Source organism: Pan paniscus, chromosome 10 (genome assembly GCF_029289425.2).
Source record: "Pan paniscus chromosome 10, NHGRI_mPanPan1-v2.0_pri, whole genome shotgun sequence".
Lineage (NCBI taxonomy): Eukaryota > Metazoa > Chordata > Mammalia > Primates > Hominidae > Pan > Pan paniscus.
In genome coordinates, this window is record NC_073259.2 from 76912230 (window position 1) to 76928133 (window position 15904).

General features: G+C 41.9%; 1 protein-coding gene across 9 annotated transcripts in view; it reads right to left on the bottom strand.

The window, feature by feature from the left end:
- The window catches only part of CPM (carboxypeptidase M), an 82431-nt gene that overhangs the window by 43524 nt on the left and 23003 nt on the right, over positions 1 to 15904 (bottom strand). For 3 of the 9 annotated variants that reach the window (XM_024931074.4, XM_063593545.1, XM_063593543.1), the window contains exons 2-3: positions 2177 to 2293; positions 1275 to 1451 (exon numbers count right to left, since the gene is read on the bottom strand). The exons of 5 other annotated variants lie outside the window; for them this stretch is intronic. The gene's annotated coding sequence lies outside the window, so the exon portion shown is untranslated. The remainder of the gene's footprint in view (positions 1 to 1274; positions 1452 to 2176; positions 2294 to 15904) is intronic. One more of the 9 variants, XM_063593544.1, reaches the window with a different exon arrangement.

The following is a 15904-nucleotide window of genomic DNA, read 5'->3' on the forward strand; positions in this document are numbered from 1 at the left end:
AATTAGTATCTACTGTAACATTTCAAAAATTATTGGTGTATCTCCAGGACTGCTTTTTCTTGATAAATATTGGCACATAACATCCAGATTCTTCCCCTGGGTGTTCAGGGTCCTCCATCACCTGCCCTCCACCTGAATTTCCCACTACCTGCTAACACAAATGCGCCCACAGGAGGCGGGTTCCTTTCTGCACCCTAGTACCCTAGGCACAGCCCCACCTTATTTACATTGTTTTAGCTTAAAATGGCTTCATTGGATTTTCTGCCTTTTAAAATCCTCTGAATTCCACAGAATCCTGGTTCTAAGAAGTTTCCCCAGGCTGCTCTGACTCACCTGGGTTTTTCTCTCTTCAGAATATTTCTATAAAGTGGCATCCTAAGATTTGTCACTGCGAAGCATTCTGCCTTGAAGTTAGTTTTCTAAGGGTGTCACGGCTAGGTGTGGTGGCTCATGCCTGTAATCCCAGCACTTTGGAAGACTGAGGAGGGCAGATCACTTGTGGTCAGGAGTTTGAGACCAGCCTGGCTAACACGGTGAAACTGTCACCACTAAAAATACAAAAATTAGCTGGGCATGGTGGTGCGTGTAATCCCAGCTACTTGGGAGGCTGAGGCATGAGAATCACTTGAACCTGGGAAGTGGAGGTTGCAGTAAGCCGAGATCGCACCGCTGCACTCCAGCCTGGGTGACAGAGCGAGACTAAGTCTCAAAAAAAAAAAAAAATGTTTCACGTGGCCAAGTCTTGATTTCATAAAAATATTGTCATATTTTCCTTTTGCTCCCCTGCTGTGTCTACCAGGTAAATCATGGCCATTCCCTAAGGCCCAGGTCATCTTCTTAGTAAAGACCTCGGTGGTGGGTTGTATTATTGGTTGCCCAACATCTGGTGCCCTGATGAACTCAGGCATATCATGTGACCTGCTCTGGCCAGTGAAATGTGGGCAGAAATGATATGTACCACTTCTGGGCAGAGCTTTAAGGGCTGATGCATGATTTGCCATCTCCTTTCCCTCTGACATAAGACAGGCAATGATTGGATAGAGGGTGCTCTGTCAGCTTCGGTCCTGGAGGGAAGGTGACAGGGAGCAGAGTCACAACTGTTCAATAACGGACATATGAGTGACATCTAAATCTTTATTTTTCTGTTATAAGCTATAGCAATTTGTGGGTCTTCTATTTCTGCAGTACAGTCCAGCCCTTTTCATATGACATTGCTTCCATAACCAACCCAAACCAAAATGACTTTCCCTCTAGTGAGTGTTCATTATACTTACTGCTGATACCTGTGCTTTTTCAGATAGGGGTTCCCAGAACCATAAAATTTTGTGGAGGTGGCCCAGAAGTAAAGAAATCTTAGAAAATGTGTTTTAGGCCAGACACAGTGGCTCACGCCTGTAATCCCAGCACTTCGGGAGGCCGAGGCAGGTGGATCATTTGAGGTCAGGAGTTCTCTGCAAAAAGTACAAAAATTAGCTGGGTGTGGTGGTGTGCCATGAATACACTCATTTGTATTTCTGACATCACTTTCATGCTTTGACAAAATGAAGTCCAAATGAAAACATGTTGTTGAGTAAACTTTCCTTTGTTTGGGTGATTGATCAAATGTGAACTGGATCCCATGGCTCTAACTGCTTTTCCTTCAGTGACTCCCCATGGCATTGAGATGGCACCTGATCCCCTCAGCATGCACACCAGACCTCTTGGGATCTGTCTTCTTCCTGCCTTGGGTTTCCCACCCCAATCCCATACACCAGGCCCTAGCCATTCTTCTTTATGTGTAGTTCCCAAAGGAGGTAACTCCCTGCCTTGACACCTTTAATACCTGCTCTTTCTTCTGCCTGGATAGTCCTTAGCCCACCCCATCAAAGCGGCTAACCTCCCCTTGCCTTTTCAAGGCTCAGCTAAAAGCCTCCTGCCATCCAACACCTTCCTGATCCTTCTGCTCAGCCCCATCCCCTACCACCCTAAGTTAGATGCTTCCTTTGAACTTTCATAGATAGTACCCCTGCAACCCCTCTCCTATCATTTATTGAAACCAAAGGTTTTCCTGCAAGCAAGGGATTTTTTATCTCTGTGCTTGCAAAATCTAGTGTAGTGTCTGGCATATACATAGCAAATGATTGATAAATGTTTGCTGAGTGAATGGATGATTGGATAAATTAACAAACAAACCAACCTGAGGAAGCTCACTTGGAGTCCGAGTCACCTCTGGTCCAGGGATTAGATGAAACTGTTTTCCAGTATTGATGGAAAAGTCCATGGCTAGTCTATGAGGTGCCATCTTGGGTGGGCTCTGGAAAGAACCCAATTTTCTAGATCAAATCAAGAGTCAATGGACCTTCTTGGAATATTTCCATGCAAGAAAGTGCCAAGATCCAAACCAAATGTCTGGTTTCAAGTTAGATTCTTCCAACATTATGGGGAGATAGAGTTGCATTTGCTTACATGTTCATCCCCATAGTATTAAAGTTTTGATATTATACCCAAGAAATGTAGATGTTAGGTTCCATTTCATTTCTTCCTGATCAGGTGAATGGGGAGGTTTGGGAATTTCAGTTCCTAAATTAGGGACAGTTACTTTTTTAATTGAAAAAAAAATAGAGGAAAAATCTGAAGCTGCATTGGGTTGCAACAAATTTTCTTTTTTTTCTTCAAGACAGTCAAGACTCCCAGAGAAACAGAACAGCTTGTCTCATTAATCACTAACCATCAACAAAAAACAGGAAGACGGTAGGAAATTCCTCTGCCTTTCTCCTCTTGCAACCCCACCTTCTCTATTCCTCCCACTCCATTCCCAGGTCAGAGACTCATAAACCTGTCCTGCTTCCTCTAAACATTTAAATTTTTAACCTATAAATTATAAGACATTTTTAAGAATGGAGTTTTAAAAACTGGACATAATTATCATGCCCCAATCATTATAATTCTTCCATGTTCCCCTTTAGGTTTTTTGTTTTTTTTTTTTCCTCCATATAGCTACAGGAAACTTGTTTTTAAATCCCCAAAGTGAAAACCTCTAGGGACCTCATACTATAAAAAGCTGAGAACTTCCCTTTTTGGTCCCTTGAGGAAGAGGTCAAACATAATCAGATCATCTTTTTGAAGGACAATTCAGCTGTACTAAGAGCGAGATCGAGCATTATCTTAAAGTACAAATGAATACTTAAAGAGATTTCTTGGCCAAGATGGGCAGATCACAAGGTCAGGAGTTCCAGAGCAGCCTGGCCAATATGGGGAAACCTCGTCTCTACTAAAGGTACAAAAAATTAGCCGGGCGTGGTGGTGTGTGCCTGTAATCCCAGCTACTCAGGAGGCTTGGGCAGGAGAATCGCTTGAACCCGGGAGGCAGAGGTTGCAGTGAGTGGAGATTGTGCCATTGCACTCCAGTCTGGGTGACAGGGCGAGACTCCGTTTCAAAAAAAAAAAAGGCACAATCATTACAACTAGCACTATACAGTTATTGTCCATTTGAGGTTTCTCTTTTTACAGTATGTCATGGACATTCCGGTTCAGTGTTGAGGTTTTGTTTCTTGCTGCCCTATTGGTCTCACTCCGTCAGCCAGGCAGGAATGCAGTGATGCAATCATGGCTCACTATAGCCTTGACCTCCCAGGGCTCAAGTCAGCCACCTCAGCCTCCTGAGTATCTGGGACTACAAGCATGGACCACTACGCCTAGCTAATTTGTGTATTTTTTTTTTTTTGTAGAGATGGGGTTTTGCCATGCTGTCTAGGCTGGTCTTGAAATCCTGAGCTCAAGCAATCCCACCCACCTCAGCCTCCCAAGATGTTAGGATTACGGGCATGAGCCACTGTGCCTGGCCTGGTGTTCTTATTTGTTATGAGTGCCTGCAGGTGTCACAGAGCTGTAATTTAAGAAGAGGTTAATTAAGACCCCTTTTGACCCCAGAAAAGACAGTTTGTTGGAGGTCTGCACAGCCCTATTGTCTATTTATTGCTACCATAAGATCTCATCCTTTAGTGGCAAGGAATAATGGCAATTAATTTACTAGTTTCCCCATAAGCTACTGTGGAGAAGAAAGGCTTTTCTTTCAGTCATCCTACTTCCTGAGTTTTACCCTAAAAAGCTCTCATTCTAAAGTGAAGCAAGTGAGAGTCCACAGTGAAGGATGCTTAGCTCCCAATAGCAGGAGAGGCCTTGAAGTTACCAAAATTAGGTTCCCTAACCGGAACATTTGGTGGATTAACAAAGGTGGACTACTTCTCACTAGTATCACTGTTTTGAGATTTAAATCTCAAAAATAGATCAGTAGTTTAGTAAAGACATCAAAACCAGCATTGAGCAGCACGTCACCTGCCTGAACACAGCATGTGAGATGAGATGATATACAGTATCCTCTTCAGGGCATCTGACATAATGATGAAATGTGCAGGTTCCAGAATCAAAGTGTCAGAGCTAAAACCCAGCTCTGTCACTTACTAGCCATGTGGTATTGGGCAAATTGCTTAATCCCTCTAAATGAATCAGTTTCCTCATCCATATTATGGGATTAACGGTACTTACCCTCATGGGGTTGTTGTGCTATCTCATTTAATTCTTACAAGCTTTAAAAATAGTGCCAGAAACATTGTAAGCACATGTTTGTTTGAGGGCCTCAGGTGTACAAATTGGCTGATGACAAACTACTGGCCCTAGCAGATGATGTAGTATCAGACCAATTAAAGACAAATTTTCAATATAAACAGTGTACATAACATAGGGATAGACTGCCAATTTGTTATGCCAAGAGACAGCAGAAACGTATGTGCCAGAAGATCTGCACATCAGGTCAAATAGACTACCACTCACTGAAGTTAAAAAGAAAACTGGAGTGTGCATTCAGAAAGTGGAAGGGGCTATTTTGAGAGAACATGTCCTTCAAAATGTATTAGCACAAAAACTGTCACAAACATTCACACCACCAAGCATCAGGTAAATTACCTTTTCAACTCCAAGGACTGAATCTCATTCAGAATTCCCAGGCCCTAACAGCAGAGGACAGTGCTGAACTCGGAAGCCGCATGTTGCCATGAGGGCAGGGCAGAAAGCCAACTCACCTCTGTTAACTGTGTTGAATCATTAACCATAAACACATTTTTCACAACATTTTCTTTCATGGCCTGTTCCCAAAATTATTGAGGACATCGTGTAGATTTTGACTATCTCAATGTTAATGAGCCTGGAAAGCATGTTAAGAATTTCCAGTCTGGTGCTGTCATGGAGAGACTCCAACTCATCACTGTAAGAGGGCAAGCCAAGAGCTTGTAGACAAGGAAATGGTTCATTAGGAATCAACCAATGACATAAAATTGGTTCAATATGAATCGGTCAATGCCAAAAAAAGGCAGGGGAACTGTCCTAGATTGTGAGACTGTAGACGATGGGTGAGCCTTGCTTGATTTGATTCTGGGAACTACTGGAGAACTTTAAAAATGCAGTATGTTGTTGGATATTACTGAGTTATTATTTTTAGTTTAATAATGATGTGTCATGATTAGGCAGTAAGAAGTCATGCTTAGGAGATGCATATTGGTGTTTTTTGGGATGATGTGACATGCCATTTATCACTTCTAATGGTTCAGTAAAATCAACAGATGGAGCTCATGAGAGAGATAAAGCAAATGTGGCAAAATATTAACAACTGGTGGATGTATATGAATAATGTGTGAGTGCTTATTTTACTATTTTTGTATTTTTTTCTATAGGACTGAAAATTTTCTAAATAAAAAGCTGGAGGGATCAAGAGAATGAAAAGGTAAGCCATAGACTTGGTGAAAATGTTTGCAAAAGACATGTCTGATGAAAGAGTTATCCAAAATACAGAAAGAATTCTGAAAACCCAACAATAAGAAAATAAACAACTCAATTAAAAAATGGACAAAAGATGGAAACAGCAGGCATTTCACCAAAGAAGATAAACAGAGGGCAAATAAGCATATGAAAAGATGTCATCATATGTCACATCATATGTCATCAGGGAAAGGCAAATTAAAACAACAATGAGATATCAATGCATTCCTATTAGAATGGCAAAAATTCAGAACACTGACAACACCAAATACTGGCGAGGATGTGGAGCAACAGGAACTCTCATTCATTGCTGGTGGGAATGCAAAATGGCCAATTTGGAAAGCAGTTTGCAAGTGTCTTACAAAACTAAACCTACTCTTGCCATATGATCCAGCAAACAAGCTCCTTGTTATTTAACAAAATAAACTGAAAACTTATGTCCATATAAAAATTATACAGCTATTTACATTTTTATTTATCATTGCCAAAACTTGAAAGGAACCAAGAGGTCCTTCAGTAGGTGAGGGGATAAATAACCTGTGGTACACTCAGACAATGGAATACGAGTCAGTGTTGAAAAGAAATGATCTATCAAGCCATGAAGATACATGGAGGAAACTTAAATGCACATTACTAAGTAAAAGAAGCCAATCTGAAAAGGCTATACTATATGAGTCCAAGCATATGACATTTTGGAACAGGCGAAATTATGAGGACAATAAAAAGATCAGTGGTTGCCAAAGGCTAGTGAGGAGGGAAGGATGAAAAGATGGCACATAGGGTATTTAGGGCAGTGAAACTCCTCTGTATGATACTACAATGTCATTATACATTTGTCCAAACCCCTACTTCAGTGTAGGTTTATTAGTTGTAACAAATGTACCACGCTGGTGGGGGATATTGATCATGGGAGAGGCTATGCGCGTGTGGGGATAGGGACAAGGGGTATGTGGGAAATCTCTGTACTTTCCTCTCAATTTTGCTTTAGATAATTTTGCTTTTGGGTACCGGTTCTTGGGTTTTAAGTAAATATTTATATTTGTATTGACTTTGCCACAGTAGGTACAGCAAATTTGCTCTAAAACTGCTCTAAGAAAATAAAGTCTTAAAAAAAAGCTGGTGAGGAGGGAAAGGTTTGAAAAAGGTAAACGTAAGAAACTATGCCCCCATGCACCGGCTCCTGCGGCTTGTAAGGGTGGGATTTAGGAGCCAGAGAGGTCAGGTTGTTCACCTGAAAGGTGAAGCCACCTGGAGGGAGAATGGAAGCCCCAAGGTGAGGAATTCACAGTCTGCTTCTCTCTGATGAAAACACAGAGCTATACTAACCATATTAGAAAGGGGTTAAGAAATTAGTATGTAAACTCTCCAAAACCTGGTCAAGCACATTAGCTTTATTAGACCTCTCTATTTGGAAAAAAATCACGTGAAAATTTTTATTACAACTAGCAAAAGCTACAAAAATAGTTTAAAATCATACGATTTATGGGATCATTGAGACTTCTGGTCACTCAGTCATTAATCTAGCAAAGGCCAAGTGATTAACATAAGAATAAGCAGTCAGTAAAGTTTGAGTGTTGGGCAAGTTTAATCATAACCTCCATGTCTTCCTCAGGATTGGACTTTGGATGGAGTGAAGGGGAAGGAATATAAATGTTCGGACTTATTCAGTCTCAATTAGATCACCACTCACTTCCTTCAGTCTCTGGGTAGAACAGAGCCAGTAGCAGAAGTATTACAGGAGAAGAAGGGGAGAGAGGAGAGGGAAGGGGAGAGGGGAGGGGATGGCACAGGAGCTGGGAAGGAGAGTATCAGAAAGAGGCACCTGTGTGTCACCCAGCCTGGGAATGCCAACTGAGGAGCTCTACTTTACTTAATATGCATCAATGCAGGACCAAACCTTTGTTGCTTTAAGAATCCTTTCAATTTATCCTTTAACAAAATCATAACACATACTTGATAAATGAGAAGCTACATGACAATCACTCAACCTTTTTCCAAGGAGAGGTAAATATGAGCTTTGTTTACCTTTTTGTTTCTATTCATTTTTAAGACAGCCAAGAAGAATATGAGCATACTATCATTCTACATAATTTAAACCATGAGTGGTACTAATTAATTTCTGTAGCAAGGTACCATGTGAAATTTGCTGTACCTGCTGTTGCAAAGTCAACACAAATATAAGTATTTTACTTTAAAAAACTCCCAAGAACTAGTACCCAAGTATTCCACACACTGAAATACCATGCCTCAAGAAATTATCAACAGATTTCTTCAGCTTATCAAAGCACTTGGCAATGATGCTCTGAGCAGACCCATTAACAATGATCACTAATTGAGGGGCATAATAAGGGGATCTGCTTTAGAAATCTCTATTGGTTTTGGACTTTTCCAGTGTTTCACTGAGATTTGGGGTATTAGGATAGCAGAGGGGTGGCATATTTAAGTGATGTCATAATCATGGAATCAGAGGAAAAACTCAAAGATTTCGGGAAATCATACCTGCTTAAAATACAGATATTTTACATAATTTCCAAAGTGCTTTATCATTTAATCCTCAACAGAAACACCATGAGATAAGTAAGGCAGGTATTATTATCCTCATTTTACAAATGACGAGATGGGCTCAGACAGCCTGGGCTTTGAACTATGTTTTTGTTTGTTTTACTCTAAGGTTAATGTTCCTCCAAAGTAAAACAGACCTTCTTCTATTACTACCTCAGAGGCAACTGATGTTTACCTTTTTTAGAATAAAGAACTTGAGACATCTCACTTCCCAAATAAAGTAAGAGCTTCATCTCCCGTGTCCCTCTCCTCACCCTACAAAAGTGACAAAAAGTCACTATTAACAAGTTGCTTCTCCAATAGATGAGCATTATTTAGACTCATCGATGAGAAGATGCTTTCTGGAAGTTGTAAGTTTATTTTCTTTTGTATCTATAAGAGCTTTGAGACATTAACTGCCTACAATGTTATTGTTAACAAACGTTGTTAACAAAGTCAATGTTACCTGCAAGTAGGCCTACATGCTCACAAAGAAACTTGAACCTATTTTGGGAACTGCTAAATTTCTCAAGCTGTGCATTTACAGTCGGCTGATCACATGTTTTTTCCTGAGCTGAAGACAGTAGCTTTAAAAAAGCCATCTTTCTCTTTTTTTCCCCCTTTGGAACTATTGAAGTCTCAGTCAATAATGTCCTCTCGTACCCGTAAACTGTAGCTTATGTTCAATATATCCAAAGGACCAACACTGAATGTTAAGGCTCTGAACTGTCTGTCAGAGTAGGCCCAAGATTACATGGGCACCGCCACTGAACATTTTCAGGTCAGAAAATCTCCCAAACCCAACTCTTTGGCTTCGACAAACTGTATAATTAACTTGCATCTCAGATCAGCTCCTACCTTAAAATGTAAGTTGAGAAATGCCCATTTCAGAAGCAGCATGAGGAAATGAAGGTGTTAATAAGCCATTTGAGTTTACCCATTCATTAAAGCACATCTTATCTTGATCTTAGTTTGTATATTTTAAATTAATAATTTATGCTCTGCCAGTTTCACAAAGGACATGAGGCACATTGCTCACTGGCAAACTGTTCTCAAGAAAGAGTGGGCCAGGTGCCATATTCAGAGGCCTAGAACGGATTTCGTGCACATAAATATACAAGTCAGGCCTCCCTCCCTCTGTCTCTCCTTCCCTCCGTCCGTCCCTCCGTCCCTCCCTCCCTTCTTCCCTCCCTCCCTTTCTCTCTTCCTTTCTTTCTTTCTTTCTTTTGACTGGGTCTTGCTCTGTTGCCCAGGCTGGAATGCAGTGGTGTGAACGTGGCTCACTGCAGCCTGGAACTCCTGGGCTCAGGTGATCCTCCCGCCTTGCCCTCCCATGTAGCTGGGACCACAGGCATGCGCCACTATACCTGGCTAATGTTTTGTAGAGATGGGGGTCTCACTTTGTTGCCCAGGCTGGTCCTAAACTCCTGGTTTCAAGTGATCCCACCGCCTTGGCCCCTGAAAGCACTGGGATTACAGGTGTGAACCACCATGCTTGGCAAGTCAGGTCTCTTGAAAGGAATCTACTTTTCCATAGGCTATGGCACAGAAACCTTGGTAGAAAGTCCAAATAATTATAAGAAGCCATTCCAGAGACACTCTTGACTATAACAGATACCGTCTCATAATGGATTGATGTATCCCTAGCTCATCTCAAGTCTGCTGGGACAATCACAACTCTGTGCCCATCATTTGCAGTACATAGTGGCCAGTCCTTTCTGACAATGTGCATCTATTTACCTCAATTGAGATTAAGAAATTGGTAGACATGGACCTTACTGAAGTTACTTCATTTTACCACAGAGTCAAATGGTTGGGCTTCAGGATGAGGCAGATTCTTAGGGGAAGATGGCAACAACATTCGCCAAGGTTTTCACATTGCTCAATACATCAGCAATGCTGAGCAACAGAATTGCTAATACCTTCAGACATGCCCAACTACCATTCAGAATTAGATGAGCTCTTGAAGACCAACCATGAGGGTACTGTTCAAGCCACTCTCTCCATTTAACACACAGAGAGGTGGGCACAAGATCACACAACAGAGACCCATGAGAAAGCAGAAGGCCGTCTGAACCACAGCCTGGCATGTGGGTGGAAGGGGAAGAAGAGAGAGGGGAGGATCCTCACAGTGATTCAGTCATACATGAATGACTCCTATCTAATGAACAGAAACCTAAGTAGAATAGAGCCAGGTCTGGCATTTTTAAACTGTGCATTAAAATACAGAAAAGTGGTTTTTTTTGGGGGATGGAGTTTCATTCTTGTCGCTCACGCTGGAGTGCAATGGTGTGATCTCGGCTCACTGCAACCTCCACCTCCCGGATTCAAGCAATTCTCCTGCCTCAGCCTCCCGAGTGGCTGGAATTACATGCATGCACCACCACGCCTGGCTAATGTTTGCATTTTTAGTAGAGACGGGGGTTTCACCATGTTGGCCAGGCTGGTCTTGAACTCCTGACCTCAGGTGATCCACCCGCCTCAGCCTCCCAAAGTGCTAGGATTACAGGCGTGAACTACCATACCCGGCCAAAATATAGAAACATTTTAAAACATCTCTCATGATACGCATGAGAAGGATTCAGAGAAATCTTTTTTTTTCTCTCTCTCTCTCTTTTTTTAAACAGGGTCTCACTCTGTCACCCAGACTATAGTGCAGTGGTGTGATCTCAGCTCACCACTGCCTCCACCTCCTGGGCTCAAATAATCCTCCCACATCAGCCTCCTGAGTAGCTGGGACTGCAGGCACATACCACCATACCCAGCTAATTTTTGTACTTTTTGTAAAGACAGGGTCTTGCTATGTTGCCCAGGCTGGTCTTGAACTCCTGGGCTCAAGTGATCCACTCGCCTCACCCTCCCAAAATGCTAGGATTCCAAGCATGAGCCACTGTACCTGGCCAACAGAAATCTTGTTGTAGGTATTTTATATAGTCTTTTTACATTTTTGTGCATTAAAAAAAATCATGGATACATGTAAGATATAGCCTTGTTTCTTGGTGAGTAGGCCTACGCAAACCTACCCACAAAGGCAGAGGGAACTAAGAGGCTTAAGAAAGAGGCTGATAAATCCAGTTCTTCAGAAAAAATATTTAATAGGGACTTACAAATAGAAGCGATGTCTTGGGCTGCTCCAGAAAGTGAGTCCCTGTGTCCACCCACCAGAAATGATCCTTTATATAGCAAGTGTTTAGAGTAAAGACAGCTGGTCATGTCTCAGATCCTCCTGGGGAACACTGGTGACCACTGGGGAAGTCAGATAAGCATGTTTATGAGGGGTTATCTGTGCTACAGGCATTGTTTCTTGGCCTTGCTGCAGGAACACCTTGGCATGCAGGACTCAAGCATCGGTCATCGTGGTGGTTTCGCTTCAAGATGGTGTTACCCTTGCAGTGCACCAGGCTGTTTTCCTACCATCCCAATGTGTGAGCCTAGTCATTCTCAAGTCATTCTTTTGCTCTACTTATAGAGTCCTATTGATGCCCAGTATTAAGCACATCAACAGCAGACCAGGTCTGCAGCTTTGCTATGTTCTTACAGGTATATCTTCAGATGACCTGCAGCAGAATTACCTGAGGTATTTGTAAAAAACTGCAAACTCCTGGGCCCCATCCAGAACAGGAATCTTGAGGCGTGAGTTCAGGAGTCTGCATTTTTCACAAATACCTCAGCTGACTCTAATTCACGCCATTAAGAAAAAACTCTTCAGTGAGATAACAGTATACATAGAATACTGTACATTGAATCCAGTACAATGAATACATGGAATACAATATGCAGAGAAAGCTATATGCTGAAGAGCTCACTGTAGATTTTGGTTTTTTTTGAGAGACAAAGTCTCACTCTGTCACCCAGGCTGGAGTGTAGTGGCACGATCTTGGTTCACCGCAGTCTCTGCCTCCTGGGTTCAAGTGATTCTCATGCCTCAGCCTCCCGAGTACCTGGGATTACAGGTATCCGCCATCACACCTGGCTAATTGTTTTGTATTTTTAGTAGAGACGGGGTTTCACCAAGCTGGTCTTGAACTCCTGACTTCAAATGATCCGCCCGCCTCAGCCTCCCAAAGTGCTGGGATTACAGGCGCCACTGTGGATTTTCATAAACTAAACACACATTTGTGTAGACAGCAGCCTCAAAGCACCCTTGTGCCTATTTCCAAGCACTGTCCCCTGTGGTGCATCCATGCATACTGTTGTATAAATGTAAATCATTCATTATCAGGACTGCATAGTATTCCGTCAGGGAATGGGAACCAAATTAAGAACCCTGGCTTCCAGAATTAAGCCTAAACAGAGCTAATCCCTGCATGAACACATCACATCTTATACCTGAAGGCACGCTTCTCCATTTTTGACCCCATGGCTAAAGTTTGCCAGGAACTATAGAGCTCACACTGTGACTGAGGTCAGAGGGCTGGGTGAGAGTGCTGCTTGCACCAGAGCAGTGGCTCTGTTGTTCGACTTTAAAGAGGCTCCTTCTAGCATGGTCTGATAACCAGTAAGGTGTCATATCTTTTCCTGACACAGGTTTTTCAACCCTGCCTCATGAAGGCTCATCAGAGTATAATTCTTTCCTGAACACCGCAGTTGCTGAAATAGCCAATTTGGAGGGCACATTATTAGGGTGATTCTGCGAACCTGGAGCTAGACAACTTGAGTCCAAATCCCAATGCCACCACTGCCTGTGGGACTGTGGGCAACTTATTTAACTCTCTGGAGCCTCAGTTTCCTCATGTGTAAAAGGAGGCTTATAATAGTACCTCATAGGGTTGTCAGAAGCAGTGAAGGAGCACTTAGAACAACATGCACAGTAGGCAAACACATGTGTTTGACAGATGCATTGGAACTTCTGAACTCATGAGTGCAACACAGACACTAAAGGGGTCATATGGTTTTAATGACAAGGGAAGAAAGGAAGTGCAGTGATTTGGGGTAGGTTAGCCCAGCGGCTCCCACTCCACCTGCCTTTAAAGAATCATCTACAGAAGGCTTGCACATTTGTACCCATATTTCTGCCACACAACATTCTTTTTCCAGAATCTAAAAAGTGTTAATTAACATGCCTACATGTAGTCATCCACTTTTGCTAACCTTTGCTAGCCAGAATGAAAATTCATCATTAATCCAGGGCTGGGTTGGTTATTTATTTATTTATTTATTTATTTATTTATTTATTTATTTTTGAGATGGAGTCTCACTCTGTTGCCCAAGCTGGAGTGCAGTGGTACGATCTGGGCTCATTGCAATCTCCGCCTCCCGGATTTAAGTGATTCTCCTGCTTCAGCTTCCCAAGTAGCTGGGATTACAGGCTCCCGCCACCACACCTGACCAATTTTTGTATTTTTAGTAGAGACGAGGTTTCACCATGTTGGCCAGGCTGGTCATGAACTCCTGACAGGTGATTCCCCTGCCTCGGCCTCCCAAAGTACTGGGAATACAGGCGTAAGCCACCACACCGGCTTGGGTTATTTTTAAATGGGCTATTATCTCAAACTCATTTTTGTACCAGATGAGGGATTAAAAATTCCATTACAAGTAGAAACACTGAAGAATCCCTTCTCTGATTCATTCTGGCTGGTCTTCTAGTTCTTGCAAATCTGTGACATTTCATGTATTTTATGTATTTCCTAAGGTGCTGTAGGTACCAGGATACAAGGCCAACCCGGGGCTACTCTTTCTGCTGTGTCTCTACCTACAGCCATTATGACCTGAATCTACTCCACAGGACACAGCTTTTTTTTTTTTTTTTTCTCATCACTTTCTCTTTTCTCTGGAGGTATCTGCTAAAATTGCAAACTCCTGGGCCCACCCAGAATGGACATCCACTTTCTGAGTGTCTCTTCAAACTCCTCTTGGCTCTTTCTGCTTACCAAAGTCATACATACTTTTTAAAAATTTGAGTGCTCAAAAATATATATTGTCAGACATGAAATCTATCTACATACCACTCGATTCCCAAAAATAGATTCCAGATGGAGTTAGGTGCTAAACGTAAAAACTAAAACCATAAAAATATTGAAAAGGGTATAGAATATATTTATGACCTTGGGGGAAAGAGGGCCTTTTTAAGTGAGGCATGGAACATAAAAGCATAAAGAAAAGGACTGACGAATACGATCTCATAAAAATTAAAAACTTCTGTAAGGCCAAAGATACTGAAAATGGAGCTTAAAAGACAAGCCACAGAAGAGGTGAAAATATTTGCCACACACATAACAAAGCATGAATAAATAGAAAAACAGGCAAATGGCATGAGGAAATAGAAATGACCAATAGAGTTGAACAGAAGTTCCACAGGGGCAGGGGTTTGTGTTTGTTCATCTGGGGCAGTACCTCAATGTTTATCTAATGTTGAATTAATGTGAAAACATGTTCATTCTGATTTTCAATCATGTAAATGCTACTAATTATTAAGCAGAGATAGGTTCTCGCTCTGTCACCCAGGCTATAGTTCAGTGGTGGGACCATGGCCCTGGGTTCAAGCAATCATCCAGCCTCGGTGTCCTGGGTAGCTGGAATGACAGGAATGCACCATCATGCCTGGCTAGTTTTTAAAAAATTTTTCGTTAGAGATGGGATCTTGCTATGTTGCCCAGGCTAGTCTTGAACTCCTGGCCCTGGCCTCAAACAATCCTCCCATCTCGACCTCCTAAGTCGCTGGAACTGTAGGTGTGTACCACCATGCTTAGTGAAAATGCAACTTAAAATGGAGATTTTTTTTTTCACCCATTAGAATGGAAAAAAATTAGTGTTGGTTAGGATGTGGGGAAATACACATACTCATGTGGGGCTGGGAGTGTAAATAATACATCCTCTTGTAGGGTAATCTGTCAGTATCCATCAAGCACAAAAATGCATATACCTTTTATGCACACATATGTTTATTGCAGCACTATTCACAATAGCAAAGACTTGGAACCAACCCAAATGTCCATCAATGATAGACTGGATTAAGAAAATGTGGCACATATACACCATGGAATACTATTCAGCCATAAAAAGGATGAGTTCATGTCCTTTGCAGGGACATGGATGAAGCTGGAAACCATCATTCTCAGCAAACTATCAGAATATCAGAAAACCAAACACTGCATGTTCTCACTCATAAGTAGGAGTTGAATAACGAGAACACATGGACACAGGGAGGGAAACATCACACACTGGGGCCTGTTGGGGGGTGGGGGGGCTACGGGAGGGATAACATTAGGAGAAATACCTAATGTAGGTGACGGGTTGATGGGTGTAGCAAACCACCATGGCACATGTATACCTATGTAACAAACCTGCACATTCTGCACATGTAACCCAGAACTTAAAAGTATAATAATAATAATAATAATAATAATGAAGAAGAAGAAGAGGAAGAAGAGGAGGAAGAAGAGCATCATCAATGAAAGAAAGAAACTTGAGGAAAAAAATGCATGTACTTTTTGATTTAGTAGTGCCTATCTTGGGAAATTATGGAGCTAATGTGCTTGTTTAACAGTATTTATTGCAGCATTCTTCGAAATATCTAAAAGTTATAAATGACCTAAAGACTCATCAATATGGAAATGACTAAATAAACTAAGAT